The 15141-nt window shown below is 41.7% G+C and overlaps 1 protein-coding gene and 1 pseudogene across 3 annotated transcripts in view; both read left to right on the top strand.

The window, feature by feature from the left end:
• The window catches only part of LOC134374665 (ubiquitin-conjugating enzyme E2 L3-like), a 79417-nt pseudogene that overhangs the window by 43059 nt on the left and 21217 nt on the right, over positions 1-15141 (top strand).
• PKIG (cAMP-dependent protein kinase inhibitor gamma) overlaps positions 1-15141 on the top strand; it is an 89752-nt gene that overhangs the window by 42047 nt on the left and 32564 nt on the right. Inside the window, exons 1-2 of one of the 3 annotated variants that reach the window (XM_063108952.1) lie at positions 6082-6208; positions 13261-13330. The exons of 1 other annotated variant lie outside the window; for it this stretch is intronic. The gene's annotated coding sequence lies outside the window, so the exon portion shown is untranslated. Of the gene's footprint in view, positions 1-6081; positions 6209-13260; positions 13331-15141 lie in introns of those variants that run through there. One more of the 3 variants, XM_063108959.1, reaches the window with a different exon arrangement.

Genomic DNA, 15141 nt, shown 5'->3' on the forward strand with positions numbered 1-15141 from the left:
GTTTAAACCCTCATTTAGGTGAAGCATATTCTCCAGGAGTTAACTGAGAAAACAGTGCATGAGATATCAATTATTCTATGTCCTTGCATGTCTAAAAATGTCTTTATTTTACCTAGTTAAGTATAGAATTCTAGGTTCCAAATCGTTTTTCTTTAGAACTTTTACCTTAGAAATCACTGTTCTGTTGTCTTCAGGCATCAGTATTGCTAGTAAGAAGTCCGATGCCAGTTGATTATTTTCTTTTGAAACAGTCTGTTTGTCCCTCTGAAAACTAGGATTTTTTTCAATTCTCAAAGGTTAGGAGGCTGTGTCTAGGTGTGGTCCTACTCAGCACTTTTCAGACTTTTCAGATTGAAGATTCATATCTTTCTTGAGCTCTGGGAAATTTTCCTCATGATTTCTTATGATAATTTCCTGTTGTCCTTTTTCTGCTTTTTTTTTTTCCCTCTGGAATTCCTATTGAGTCTGATGTTGAACTTCCAGACTTGTTGCTTTATATCAAGATCCTTTTTTATCCTATGAGTCTTTTTTCCTATATTTTGAAATATCTCCTTTCCTTATTCTCCAGTCCTTCTACTGAATTGTTAATTTCAGTATTCATATTGTTAATTTCCAAAAAGCTCAGTTTTTTCAGTTTACTTCCTTTATGTTTTTTTGACCCAGTATCTTCAGGATCTCTGAAGGCATAAGAATTTTTTGAAAGCTTCTCCTTTGTTCAAATTTTCTTTTTTACAGGGTCCATTTTCTCTTTATTTTAGTCTATCATGCTGTTAGTTTTCTTCAGATGCCCTGCAATGCTTTTTTTGGCCATTTGTAATCAATAATAAGACTCCTTTTAGGGGATAGGCCTTGGTTTCCTCTGTCTGTTTGTCCCATAGGCCTTGACCCTGCCTAGGAAGCTGCTGGCAGCTCTCTGTACCAAGTAGAAGGGTGCATTTTGCTTTAGAGCACATGAGCAGGAACAGCAGTTAGACTGAGGGTCCTTCAAATGTCAAATAAGGAGACCATTCTCCTAATAGAAGCCCTAGGTCAGCCCTAAGGACTTCATTCAATTTATTTAAAGAGCCCTCCTATCTTTCCCTGTGATTCTATAAAGCTTTCAGGCCCTCTGTGTGCTACAGGTGGGGAGGGATTGGGCTGGCACAGAACCTTCAGAGAATCCCCAGATTTTCATTCTTCTTCCTACATCCTCTTCTCCCTGCCTGCCATCTTCAGGCCCAGAGCCTCCCTAGGGTTTCCCGTAGCTGTTTGTCTCCCATTTCCAGTGGTACTTTCTTGTCCTTGTGCTCTGAACTTCAGCTTCTGTCATCATGCTTCTGTGAACTTTTTCTATCTTTTGGAAATTATTTCAAATGAAATCCCTTATTCTCTGACGATCCTCCCCCTGATGATCCTCCCCCAGAGGGAAGGCCCAATTCATAGTGGTGCTTTTCCTTTTTAAGCATGCTATGTTTTACCGTAGCCTGGACTACCCGGGGGGGGGGGGAGGGGCGGGTGTGTGTGTGTGTGTGTGTGTGTGTGTGTGTGTGTGTGTGTAAAAGATATTTATTGAGTTTCCTATTCTGTGCCAGGCACTGTTCTATCGGGATAGAGACATGTTGTTGACCTCATGGATCTTACAATGTGGTATGGCAACACACACATGTACTTAGAGGAACATATGTTGAGGGTACAGCAGGGGGAGCTAACATGGCTTAGAGAGGAGGCCTCCCCAAGGAAGTGATATTTAATTGGCAATATGATGGCTGATTAAGAGCTAATCAAAATAAGAGGGAAGGGCTGATCGGATTTGTATTTCAAAATGCAGTGGCAAGTGAGAGCCTCAAACCAATAGAAGGTCTTCCTACTGTTAGAGCACCAGGCTGTGCAGCCTTAGAATAGTCCCTTGTCTTCTCTGGGCCTGGCATTCTCACCTCTAAAATGAAGAGACCACGGGCTCTTTTCAGCTATAAAAATCAATGAATCTGAGATTGTTTAAAATTAACTTGAGTGGAGATCCATCTCTCCCATAACTGCTCCAGTCTGAAACTTATTGCTAGTTGGCAGGAAGCAGCTCCAAAGAATGCGTAAGAAGGCAGGGAGGGGACAGTATGGTATCCTGCAAACCTGTCCATTTTGTAAGCACATACTCACTGGGGGTCAGGCTTCACTTCTCCTGCAAGCTGACCATCGACACATTGCATAAGCAGTCCAAAGGGGACCAGAACATCAAACCTGATGAAAAAGCAGCCAGGTATACTCCAAAACCAGAAAAATATATCGAACATGTCTTTGTCATCTTTTGTGGGGTTGAATCCTCTCTCCCATAAAATGACTTAAGTTTGTAATTTCAAAACATTGTTTTGAGTGTAAGTGTGGTTCCTTCTCGGGGCTGTACACTACGAGGTTAACTCTGGTGATTTCTGGGTGGTGGGATTATAGACGATTTACTTCCCTTTTTTCCTCTTCTTTATTTTCCTATGTTTCATAATAAACATTTATGATTATAATTGGAAAGAAGACAAAATCTACTTTTATTTATAAATCTCAGTTTGCTTCCCAATTAATTGCCTAGAAAAAGTGTGGACCTTCTATCTGTATGGTGTAGTGAATAAATGGGTTTAAAATAGCATGACAACTGAAACCCACCTTTGATGGGGTGAAGAGCTTGTACTTTACAGAATTTGTTTGGACTAGAAAGTGGTTAGTGGAGGCCAGAATTTATTCATTCATACACTTCTTTCAACAGATATTCATCAGTTACTAGTTGAACAAATTATTCTATCAATCTGAGTCTGAAGATTCCTCGTGTGTCAAGTGGAAATAATTATACCTACCTAATAGGGATTCTTGTGGGGATTAAATAAGGTAATTTATATAAAGCAGTTAGAGTATTACCTGGCAAATAAAAGTTTTTTTGTTTTTGTTTATGGATTTTCTTATTTTAATGTGTCTTATAATATGTGCAAAATACGGCCAAATTAGATACAGATCTTTTCCTTGAGAAGCTCAGGTTCTAGCAGAGGAATAAGATCTCCCAGAAATAAATATGCCTCAAAGGAGAAAAGGATAAGTTTCTTGAGAGAGAAATTGATAGTACTAAGGATATTCAGAAAAGGGGGAGACCCAATGGAGTCAATACTGCTGTCTGTGAAGAACAGCCACATTTCCTGCAGGGAAGCCTGTTAAGAGGCAGTAGAGCAAGGGGGTGCCGATGCAGGCCTGACCCCAGACAGTTTTGAGTTATAACGTGGGCTTAGCCACTTACTCCTGTGACTCTTTGAGCAGGTTGGCCAGCCTCTCCACGCATCCATTGCCACAGCTGTAAGGTGTGAATATTAATAATACCTCCTCACCTGATCGTTGTGAGGATTACATGAAGTGGTGGTTATAGAGTGCTCCGCACAGCGTGTGGCCCCAGTCCACAAAGTGTACCCTCTATTGTCAGTTACAAGACAAAATGAGTGTGCTGGTGTTGTCATGATTCTCTCTTCATGGATTCTGTCACAGATGTAGAATTATTCAGCCCACAAAGTAAATGTTACAGAGTATGTATTGCTGAAGAAAATGATATTGCTGTTTCTATGAATGGGCTCCTTAACTATTATTTTTGTTCAAGTAGCAAAACATGATTCAAAGCACCAAGGACAGTGTCAGTAAGCTGACCTGTCTCAAGAGCCCAGCTTCATTTCCTGACGCTGACTCGGCTTCTGGAAAGGCACAGCCAAAGAGTTGCCCCAGCCTCTGATCCCTTCAAGCTGAGTGTTGCTGTTGAAAACATGCCTGACAGCTCTCAGTGGGCTTTTGTTCGTTACTCATCCTGACGTTCTAGAGGAATACAGGACCTTTCTTCTGACTTCCGACATTCTTGAATTTATTTCATTGTCACATCATCATCAGGGCTGCACATGGTGAAACTGAGTCAGAACTAGAAAATAAGGTCCTTACTATTAAGACATCGCAACTTATTTTTGCAAATATTTTTGAACTTACATTATGTGCCAGGCACTTAACCCACATAACAACATTATAGGGTAAATGCTATTATTATTCTCATTTTACATTGGGAAAACAAGGCATAAAGAAGTTAAACAACTTGGCCAAGGTCATGCACAGCTAGAAGGTTCGGAGACCAGAAGGAAACCCAGATCTCTCCAAGCTGTTAACTGCTGCTCTCTGTGGGTTACCAGGCTGGTGTTCTTTTTATTCCACGACAGTCTTACATCAACTTGTTGTAAAGCCTTCAGATTAGCCTGTTTGCTTGGGTCTTTCCTGATAAGCATCAAAGTTTTCTGAGAACTAATTAAAATTCTTATTAAGTCATAAACTACCACAGCCTTACTCCCATCTATAAAAAGTTTCTTTCCCAGTAGAGCTCCAGTCCTAGATTCCCATCCCCTTTGAAATAGTATTAAAACAGAACAGATCTGTCCCTTTTTGGGAGAGGCAGTTGAAGCCCAGACTTGCTTCAGGGTGCACAGTATTTTGGTAGCAAAGCAAGTAAGCACCTCTCTGACCCAGTGGTTTGGAGTGCTTCCTTTACCAGGCTGGGTGGAGTAACCATTTTGAGAAATAGCATTGGTATGTGTGTGGCATGTGTGCTGACCTAGTTAGGAGTTAAGAGACTGTTTCTAATTCTGGGCCTTTCATTTTGAGCTGTGTGACCTTGGGCATGTCACTTAACTTCTCTGTTTCATTTTCCTATCCAGGAAAGAAAGATTAATAATGCAGTCCCTGGATACCTAGTTCTCCTAAGGGTGTTATCATAATCAAATGAGAATGTGTACAACAATGAGAGCTAACATCTATCTATTCAATACTTAATGTGTACCAAATACTTTCAGTTTCCTTACATGTGTTATTTAACGCTTATATTCCTAAAATGGAAGCATTAGTATCCCATTTTACAGTTTAAAAAAACTGAACTTCAGAGAAATTAAGTCACACATGACTCAGATCCACATCTCTGGCTCTCAAATGATGCTCCTTATCACTACGTATGTCAGATTGCTTCCTGTTGTACATAAAAGTAGAGAGGTTTTATACATGCATGTCTTCACCATCAGGAACTCTACAAATGCAAAGGATTATTATTGTCTCTTGTAACCAGTGCTGTTCCATGTTACTCCCTAAGGGAAATTAAGTTCTCTTATTTGTTTATTTTATCTAGTAGTTTATACTGTCTCTTTTCATGTCCCCTGGGACTTGTTCAGTGAATTCTTTCGGTTTTTCTCCCAGAGAAACTGTTCTGCTCCACAATAAAGGGGATTAAAGGAGCCCAGCTGAGCCTGGCATCTGTGGCAATGGCCTCTAATTTCTCCAGAGTTCTTTCCTCCCTCAAACATGTAGTTGGTAAAATGCCTTATAATGCATTTGTTGATAGGCTTGTCAGTCATGGATGTTTAGTCATGGCATTTCAGAAATGAAAGACACCAAACCCATCATTTTATTGATGGGGAAACTGAGGTCCAGAAAAGAAGAAAAATAGCTTGAGGCCATTCATCCAGTTGGGGGCGTGACTAAGACCGGAACCCAGTTCACCAGGCAACAGACCAATACTGTTTCCGGGCATTTTCTGTGGGCACACGTCATCTTCCCTACATGAAGGACAAACTCATGTACTGTGCCCAGCATGTATCTAGGAAACTTTATGGAGAAATTAAACAACTTGGACAATTGGGCAGGAAGAAAGAGTTGGACTTTGGGTGGGGTGAAGAGTCATCCTAACTAGTATATTTTATACTAAAGAAATGTATTAAAATACTGCAAAGTAAACTGGATAGCCCACAGTCGGCAGTAACTAAGAAGCAAAGGGATTTACATGATAGGAAGCCTTTTGTCGCTAAGGCTGCAGGGTAAAAATTGAAGGAAGGATGTTAGGCAAATGTGACGGGCCTGGGGTGTAGTTACAGCCCCCTGGCTCATTGTCCAAAGGAAATGGATCTCTCCCATGGACAGAGAGGTGGAAATTGAGCAAGTGAGTCAAGTGGTTGACATCATCAGGCCGAGCATTGAATTACAACAAATGGGGACTTACTTGGCCCAAGGCATGGGAAACACCCACTAAAACCTCGAAGTGCTTTTCATTTAGGAGACCCGGGGAGAGAGAAAGGGCAAGAGAGAATCCTGCCTGCACCACAGGTCTGGACTGCTAATCTTGAATCCTGGCTTCTTAAATTCTACCTTCCCTTCTGGCAGGACCATTGGACTTGGAGGAAACTTAGCTCTTGTAAGTAGATCTTCACTCTCCTCCTCTGCCCCCCACCTCCAGGGAGAAGCAAAGCTTCGAGGCAGAGCTCTCTGGAGAGCTTGCTTTCCAGCTTGTTGGTCACAAAGTGTCTATTTTTATATTATGATATATATGAGCTTGCTCTGAAAATTATGGCTTTGTCTAAAACTGCCTAGGGCTAGAGTCGGAGCCTCAGGTCTCAAGATGGGCTCCATTCGAATGCTGTTTTACTTTCTTACCCAAAGAACTTTGACAGAGCTTTAAAAGCAACTTCTTGCCCCAAATATAGGTGAAGAAATAAGTCTTCCCTTAGAAATTGGTGTTTTTCAGACCTTTATTTTTTTCTGATTACAAAGGTGGTACAAAAAATTTTAAACATTGTAGAAGAAATGTCTCTGAAAGTGAAAATCCTCTATAATCTTCCCCTCACAAATATAAGATTAATATGTTAAATTTCAGGTACATATATGGTTAGATCACATATAACCCCAGTGCTACAGTAGCTGTATGGAAAACTTCAAGATGCAAAGAAGGGTTGAAAATCTTTAACTTTGCCTCTGTGAACTTTTTATTGTTCCTTTTAAAAATTTGCTGTTTATGCCTATAATATAAACATGTAAGCCCTTAGGCATTTTATTTGTTCTTGTCTGTTTTCAGGATTTTAACCTCATGAAGCCAGTCTGTGCATATGGGAAGGGAGGGGGCCCTGTTGCCCCCTGATCCCTTACCTGTGGGGTCCCTCAGCTAAGGGTTCTCAGGTGGCTTGAGATGGCTTGCAGTGTGCTGAAACCTGCCTCCCCTGTTAACAGGTTAAATATATTTGAAAACTTACTGTTAAAGGAGAAAGATTTCAGCTTTAAAAAACAAAAAGACACCGTATATTAGAAGGGACACCCAAGGAAACTATGTGACCTTGGGCAGGTGTTTCATACTCTCTGGGCCTCAGTTTCCTCATTTGTACCTAAATGAGGAGAAAAAATAGATGATCTCTACATTTACAAATTCCACTTGAAATAAACCATTCATATTTCTTACCTTTTTGAGGAGGACCCTTACAGCAAAGGGAGCAAATTACCCTAGGTTTTCAGTATCCCAGAGTGGCTAAAAACTGATGCCTGTAAGACAGTTTAAAAAGTACATAAAACAGGCAACATACTTCTGAGTTTCATGATTTTTTTCAGGTTTTATGTTCCTAAAAAAAGAAAAGAAAAAGTCTCAGTGACATGGGTGTGTGTGTGTGTGTGTGTATGCATGGACAAGCATGCACACTTGGGGAGAGGCAAAAGAAAAGAATGACATTATTGAGTACCTCTTAAGTGGTAGGCTCTGTGTCATTCTCAACCCTTTACACTAGACGGTCAGTATTATCATTTCCTAACCCCATTGACTGAGGGTGAATGTTCATAATATATTCCCATATCAAAAGAACTACCTAATATTTACCTGAACTGTGTTTACATAATTATTGGCAGAACTTCAATTTTCTGTGCCTCCAGTAGACCATATGCACCCTCTCTGTGTGTCTGTCTATCCCGTCAGTATGCTCCATTGCCTAGTTGAAAGCCTGGCACATGGACACTAAGGAGACACAGTTTCCTCAATGTTAAATTATAGCCCATCTTCCTAGTTCCTTGCACAGAGAAGTAAAGTGAATTGCTCGAGGTCTCACAGCTAGCAGGTGATAGAACTGGAATTCCTTTTTTTTTTTTTTTTTTTTTTAAATTTATCAATATACAATGTAGTTGATTTTTGTGTCCCTTTACTAATTCCTCTTTCCCTCCTTCCTCTCCCCCCTCCCCCCATCAACATCATATCTGTTCACGTGTCTTAACAAGTTCAAGGAATTGTGATTGTTGTGTCTTCTTCCCTGCCCCCCCATTTGTTTGTATATTGATTGATTGATTTTTTAGCTCCCACAAATAAGAACATGTGGTATTTCTCTTTCTGTGCCTGACTTATTTCACTTAATATAGAACTGGAGTTCCTAATGAGAACTGGCTCTCCCTGAAGCCCTTGAACTTTCCACCACACATACTGCCTTTTCCACATCATCTCCTTGCATCTCAGTCTCTCCATCTAAGTGAGGAGGATTTAATTAGAATCGAAGTCAGAGTAGTGTTTCTGTTTTTGTTTTTAATTTGAATGCCTTTAGGCAGATGTGTTCTCCAGTTTATTACCATCTGCGCCATTCCCCTGCCCAGTCTATTGTGCTCTGTAGTCTTCTGTCTGGCCCCTGGTCCCTGTGGGCATATGTGACCCTGGGATTGGTTGGTGTTCACAGTATCTGTCAGTTTAGACAATCTAGGGTTCAATGAGAAGTTGGTGAGGATGGCAGGTGTAGGAAAGTGAAGGAAAATGGTCAGGACAGATGTTCAGGATCTTGCTGAGCATTTGTTGTAAATATGTGCCCAGGTGTTCCTTGGTTATTGTCTAATGTAATTGCGCATGTGCACCCAAGTGTCCTGGGTTATGGACTTAAGTATAAAGGATGAGTGGCTCTGATTCACAGGGCCACCCCCTCGCCCCCGGGATGTCCCCAGGGGGGTCATGGGGAGGCCACTACTGGAGGCTGTTGCTGCAGGCTGTTGCTGCCAGTGCCCCCAGGACCCTCTGGGAGGCCACTGCCACTGCTGCTGGAGGCTGCTGTAAGCTGCTGTTGCTCCTGCTACTGCTACCACTGCTGCTGAGGACTGAGTTGGTGTCATCTGCCAAGGGCTCCCAGGATCTTTCTCAGTTACCTAGCGTGGACCTACATGTGAGGAGTCTATTACCCAGCCAGGCATGTGAAGGGTCTGGTGACCCAGCCAGGCATGTGAGGAGTCTGTGACCCAGTCTGTACAATGGGCTTGAGGGGTTTGTGAACCCTAAGCTGTAGCTTGACAGCAGGTAAGAGCTCAGCCCTCACCACCTCCTAGCTGAGAGATCCTGGATAGATTACTTCACCTCAGAGAATCTGCTTCTCTTTCTATAAAGTGGGGGTGACAATCAACCTACCTTAAAGTGGCTCTGCGCTGAGGAATGAGATAAGGCTCATAAAGCACTAAGTGGGTACAAAAGTACATGCTCAGGATTTGCTGCTTTACAGTTTCCAGAAAGTGAATGTTAGCCAGTGTACACAGGCATCTGCCCCTCAGTCACAGAATGACATTTGTTTGAGGAACCTGAAATTATCTTTGTACTCATCAATTTTGAAGCCCCCTGTGATGGACGCTGGAGCTGCCATGTTGGCTCTTCAAGCCTCAGCACTATTTCCTGTCACCCAGTGAGTGATGCTGAACTTCAGATCAACCACCCAATGCTGAGGCCAAATGCAGAAGTGGGTACTATTCTCCTGGGATCAGAGGACCCTGCCTCAACCACTCAAGGAAGACGCTGGAAGCAGGTCCTGTGCCTAGAAGCTGTGCTCACCCAGTGAGCTCAGTGTTTTCACGAGGGGCCAGAAGTGATTCCCAAGTGGAGACAGAGGTGGAAAATCTAAAGTTCTTGGAAATAGTTTATTAATCATGACCCGAGGTTTAGCTCACCACTTCCTGGAAATCCTTCAGAAATGCCCTTCAGAAATTCGTAGTGAAAACTACGAATACTGCTCCTTTAAGGAGTGGTTTTTTTAAAGTTGCAGTCAGCTCCGATGCTGAGTGATTCTGAATTGCAGGTGAGAATCCATCCACTCTTACTGGAAGAAGCCAGCATTTCCTTACTTTAAAAGAAGGCTCGTTAATTTTCCAAGAAATTACTGGCTTCAACTTGGGTCTTCAGAACTGAATCGTGGACCTTCAGGGCACTAAGGAGATGAAGTCTTTGATGACTAGTGCATTCTTATTATGTCTCAGGGACCTAGGTCAGTTATTATGTTTAGTACTTTATAGGTGTGGTCTCTAACATTCAATAAAATGTATATTGAGGGCCTACTAGTGCTAAGCACTGGGCTAGAGGAACAGGGTGGCATTCTCTGTTCATCAGGGAAGATAGGCAAGCAAATGAATAATTATAGTGGCATGTGAAAAGTACTATGAGAGAAAATACTCAGAAGTGCTACACAGTGCCAGGCAGAGGATCAGCAACAAGCAGAGGTCCTGATCTTGAGCTGGGTTGATTGCTCCCATACTGTCCTGTTTCTGCCTCTCAGAGCTTTGCCAGCATTTGCATTAGGGGGCAGCTGAGAGCCGTCCCCGCTAAAGCGCTCACTATCCCTGCACCTTCCTATCCACCATGGCTTCAAAGGAATGCAAGGATGTCTTCCTTACAGAATGTAGGGGCCCCCACCTGAGAGGGCCCTGAATCTGGAGTCTCAAGTTGTAGTGAGGAAACATAGGGATGGGTGATTTTGCAGTCTGAAATCATCACTGGATTTTAATAACACAACATTTATTGTGGGTTTTTTTCTGATTCCAAAATTAGAACATGTTCAAGGAAGGAAAGCTAGACAGTACAGAAAAACATATTTTTTTCTCTGGCTTTCGACTAAGGGCCTGTCTCCCCATCCCCTCACCCACATAATACCACTGCGTTTCAAGTTTAACTCTCATTTAATTTCTCCCTGGGCAGAGTCTCATGTTTTGTATATCTCAAAGGGGCTTGTGTTCTGTGCTGTGGTCCACTGGGTAGGAGAAACTGCCATTCTATGATTGGTCAGAGGCTGCAGCCTTCCTGTATCCTTCCTTTCGTGTATGTGTGCATGAATTCATCTACTGTTGAGAACCCTTTATGTGCTAGGCATTATGTAGGGTGCTGTGGGGAGTATCAGTAAATAAGACTTTTAAGTTGCTCACAGCCTGATAGGGAAAGAAGACTCAGATAACTCTAACACCTGTGATAATGTGCCCCAAGAGAGATGCAGAGTGCCGTGGAGACCTGAGAAAGTGGAGGGGCAGTTTCATTTAAGCCAAGCCTTCAATTTTCTTCAATAATTTTCCATGTATTTGGCCAATATTTTTTGAGCATCTAATGTCTTCCAGTCACTGGGCAAGGTGATAGGTGGACAGTGTTAAATAAACCAGGCATGGCCCTTATCCACATTATGTTTACAAGGACAAAGAGTGGTGTTATGAAGTCAGTAAAGAGGGTGAGGGATAGAGGAGAGTGTGATTGGGGGCTTCCTCGAAGAGGTGATGTTTAAACCAAGATGAGTCAGTTATACCAAGAGGTAAGTGGGGAGCACCCTCTTCTTGGGTGCTGTGGGGTGGGAAAACACAGTCAGCAGGCACAGGTGCACAGGTGAAAGGATTTGAGGCAGGAAAGCAGGTGGAGTGTTGGAGACACTGAAAGGAGGCCAGTGGTGCCAAAGCACAGAGCAGGAGGGCAGAGAGAGATGGGCGAAGGTCAGGGTTAGGGAGAAGCTTAAGAGAATTAGGCAGGTGCCTGAGGATGCAGGCCTTTGTGGGTGGTGTGTGCTATGTGGAGAATGCACTGGAAGACAGGAGTGGAGTGGAGTTAGGAGGCTGCTGTAAAATGTGCTTTGTAAAATATGAAGTTTTGTAGAACTGTAAGGTATTATTATTTCAATGAAACATTTATTATCAGTGAAATAAAAGTTAAAAGCAAAGCATTCTACTGGGGAGAGTGGAGTGTGCTTTCTGGATAACTCTGAAATGGCACATTCAGTATGGGCAGCTCTCCTTCAAAAGTTTGTTGTGAATGCTATTCTGCTTCTTTTCTCCTCTATTTCATCATTTCTTCTTTCTCCTTCCTTTGAAATGATTTGCAAAACATCCCCATTTCCCTTATCTGAATTCCAAAAGAAAGCCTAAAGCTTTTACTCGAAACTGCCCTGTTTTGAGGTGCTATGTAGGTTGGTTCTGTGCTGGTGACTGTTTTCCGAGGCTCCAGATTCCCTCCCTCCTCCAAACCCAATTCAATTCACTCCTGGGAATGCAGGTCTGCTGGGAAGAGGAGCCCTGCACAGCAGAATCTCTGCTCACAGGGCTCTCTTGGTCTCTAAGAAGATGCTTTTACCCAAGAGCATGCTAACTGGTTTTGATACTTATGCATACTATTTCTGTTTTTTGTTGTTTTTACCTTTAAATTTTTAATAAGTATCATGGATCTATTGTCTAAAGTAAAATAGTATTTCTGTGTTTGTCTTGAATAATCAAGTAACTTAAAAAGTTTTAACTCTGCTCTGTCTTCCATCCTCAATGTTATTATTATCAAGTATTTAATATTGTCAAATATTGTCAAATTTGTTTTTATCTCTCATTAGCTTTGTTTTATTCGATTAGTAATTTTTAAAATTTAACAATATGCTTACTGATTTCTTTGCTCACTGTTGATCTAAAATCTCACTTATTTTCTGTGCTCAGTTTCCTTTCTATTGGAGAAGGTTCTTGGAGTCTGTGAATGGTAAACTTGCTCAGTCTTTGCTTGAAAATGTCTTTTGCCTTTACTTTTGATATTTTAGCTGGATATAAAATTACGCATAGCCAGCATGTATAATGATTATGAAAGTTTTACATGCCTCTTTACGAGTCTTCAATTAAAAAATAAATAGATCATGTACAAAGTTAATGTCTTTCATTGATGTTTTCAAGATCTTTCTCAGTCCCAGAAAGAACCAGTGTATTAGTTTGCTGCTTGCCTTTTTCTGTGTATATTATTAAAATTTTTAAAAAGTGTATGTACACAGATGCTGTTTTTCTAAGCATAAAGAATCATGTTCATATTTTTAATTAAAAAGTGATAATATATGCAATTTTGCAGTATACTTTTTAACAATCACGCATGTACATTTTCCATGTCAGTACAATGAAATGTTCCTCATACTTTGAAATAGCTATATAGTTTCTTATTGTATTGATATACCATAATTTAACTCTTTCTCTATTAATAGACATTTAAGTTGTTTCTGCCCCCCCCCCTTTTTTTGCTACTACCCAATATGTTTCACTGAATATCCTCTTATGTGAATTTATTAATAGTATAAATTCTGGACATTTGGCTAACCCAAAGGATGTGCACATTTAGTATTGTTAACTTGTCCTCCCGAAAGATTGTTTCAGTTTACAACCCCAGAGTATGTCTGGCTCTAATTTTTTTTTTTTTTCCTGGTGCCTTAGAATTTCCATACTGATTAGTCAACAGTGGAAAATTTGAAGAGATGCAAGCAGGAAAAAGAAATTAAACCAGGTGGGTAGTCATGCTGTTCATACCCCTCTACCATAGCATCACAAACTTTTGCCTAATTACCTTTATTTCTGTTTGAAGAAAGAAAATACATAAGTTCCAAATGAAATTAGAGAGGAATTTTGGTCCCACGAAGAAAAGGAAGGATGGCTCTTTTCAGAAGTTATATAACATCATGCTGCAATTTCACAGTCATGTTTCCGTTTATGCACAGTTTCTTTATGGCACAAGAAAGACAATTTGCCTCTGGTGGCTTAAGAGAGAATGGGTTTCTTCAGCCATATACTTAAGCAGATAGAATCATACACAGGAGCTATTAGCAACTTTGGGTATGATGCCAACATTTCTCTGCACCAAATGGTTGTTGTAAAGCTATTTTCACAAAGACCAGCAGGGCACATTATGGGAATTTTCATTTTAATGCTGTGATAGAGGAGCAAAAGCAAGCAAAAAACAGCCCAAAGAGTTGGTCATGGCCTAGTAGTCCAGTGAGGAGGGGTAATGGAGGTCCCTTCCAGTTGGAAACAAATTGCCATTCACAGGGCATGAGTGGCCTACCTGGAAATATGGCCACCTTGGGTCAGCATTCATAGTTTTATGATATCTAAATGTTTCTGGCATAAGTAAATAATTTAAAATCCAAGGTAACATGATAATTGGCTTTTCTTCTAAAACACTACTGTTTATCTGCAAATCTGGTAAATTTCTTTGCATTGTCAAGTTGGGAGTACAGGGTTCATGGAAACGATCTTGCCTTCTTAGGCATTCCTGAATGTAATTGTTAAGGATATCAGAATTGAAGGCCATACGTGTTAAGTTGGCTTACGCCCACCTGGGTCTTTTCCATAGGTAAAATTTTCATAAGGATGCTAAAGAGCCTAGAGACACGATCTTCTCTCTGAAGAGCTTACTGAATCTATTGTGCTTCTGTCTATAAACTAGGGACTACATGAACAATGGAAGCTGCATGAGGAGGGAGAAAGTCTAGTTATTTTCTCCGTCTCCAGCACCACATGGGGAACAGTGCAGTTGTGTCTGGTGCAGCTCAGTCTAGACTACTGCCTCTGCGAGGAAAAGTTCTTTTCATTTGTACATTTATTCAGCGAGTATATATGGAGCATGTCCTATGAACTGGACACTGAATACCAGAGCAGAGTGGCAGGCAAAGTCCTTGCCCTCAGGAAGCTTGTGGATCTGGTTGTCAATAGACAAGTAACAGTTGTCTGCAATAAGTGCAGAGGGCTGGTGGGTGGAGGCTACTGAGGTTTGAAAGGTGTGCAGGAGATGACCTGGAGAAAAGTGAGCAAGAGGAGGCTGTGGGCTTAGGGAGCTGCGTGGTGAAGGCCTGGAGGCTGGAGAGGGCACAGGTGCTCCTGAGGACCTGAAAGGATTTCTGGGGCTGCACACAATGGGGAGGAGGAGCTGTGGCTGGAATTGAGTCTGGAGGTGACCATGAAAGAGTCTGGGCTTTATCTACATGCTCTGAGTGGAAATCACTGGAGGGTTTTTAAGCAGGGGAGAAGTATGAGTCAGGCTTAAGAAGGAGACCTTCTAACTCCATTTTGGAGAATGGACCACATGGAGTTCGTGCTCTCCCTGGTCTACTCTCATGACCTCTCTTCTCAGTGCTTGTGCTGCTCCTCTCCTTGGACCTTCAAGAGGACAGAGCCTGGAGCCTGAGAGCAGCTAGTCTCTTTGGAGAGGAAAGAGGAGGTGGTGGTGGGTGGGTAGAGATGTCCAATGTAAAGCAAAGAGCACAAGTGACCTTAAACAAGTCACTTTACACCTGTGAGCATCAGCATTCTCATCTCACC

The sequence above is a fragment of the Cynocephalus volans genome, chromosome 1, assembly GCF_027409185.1.
Source record: "Cynocephalus volans isolate mCynVol1 chromosome 1, mCynVol1.pri, whole genome shotgun sequence".
In the NCBI taxonomy this organism is placed as follows: Eukaryota; Metazoa; Chordata; class Mammalia; order Dermoptera; family Cynocephalidae; genus Cynocephalus; species Cynocephalus volans.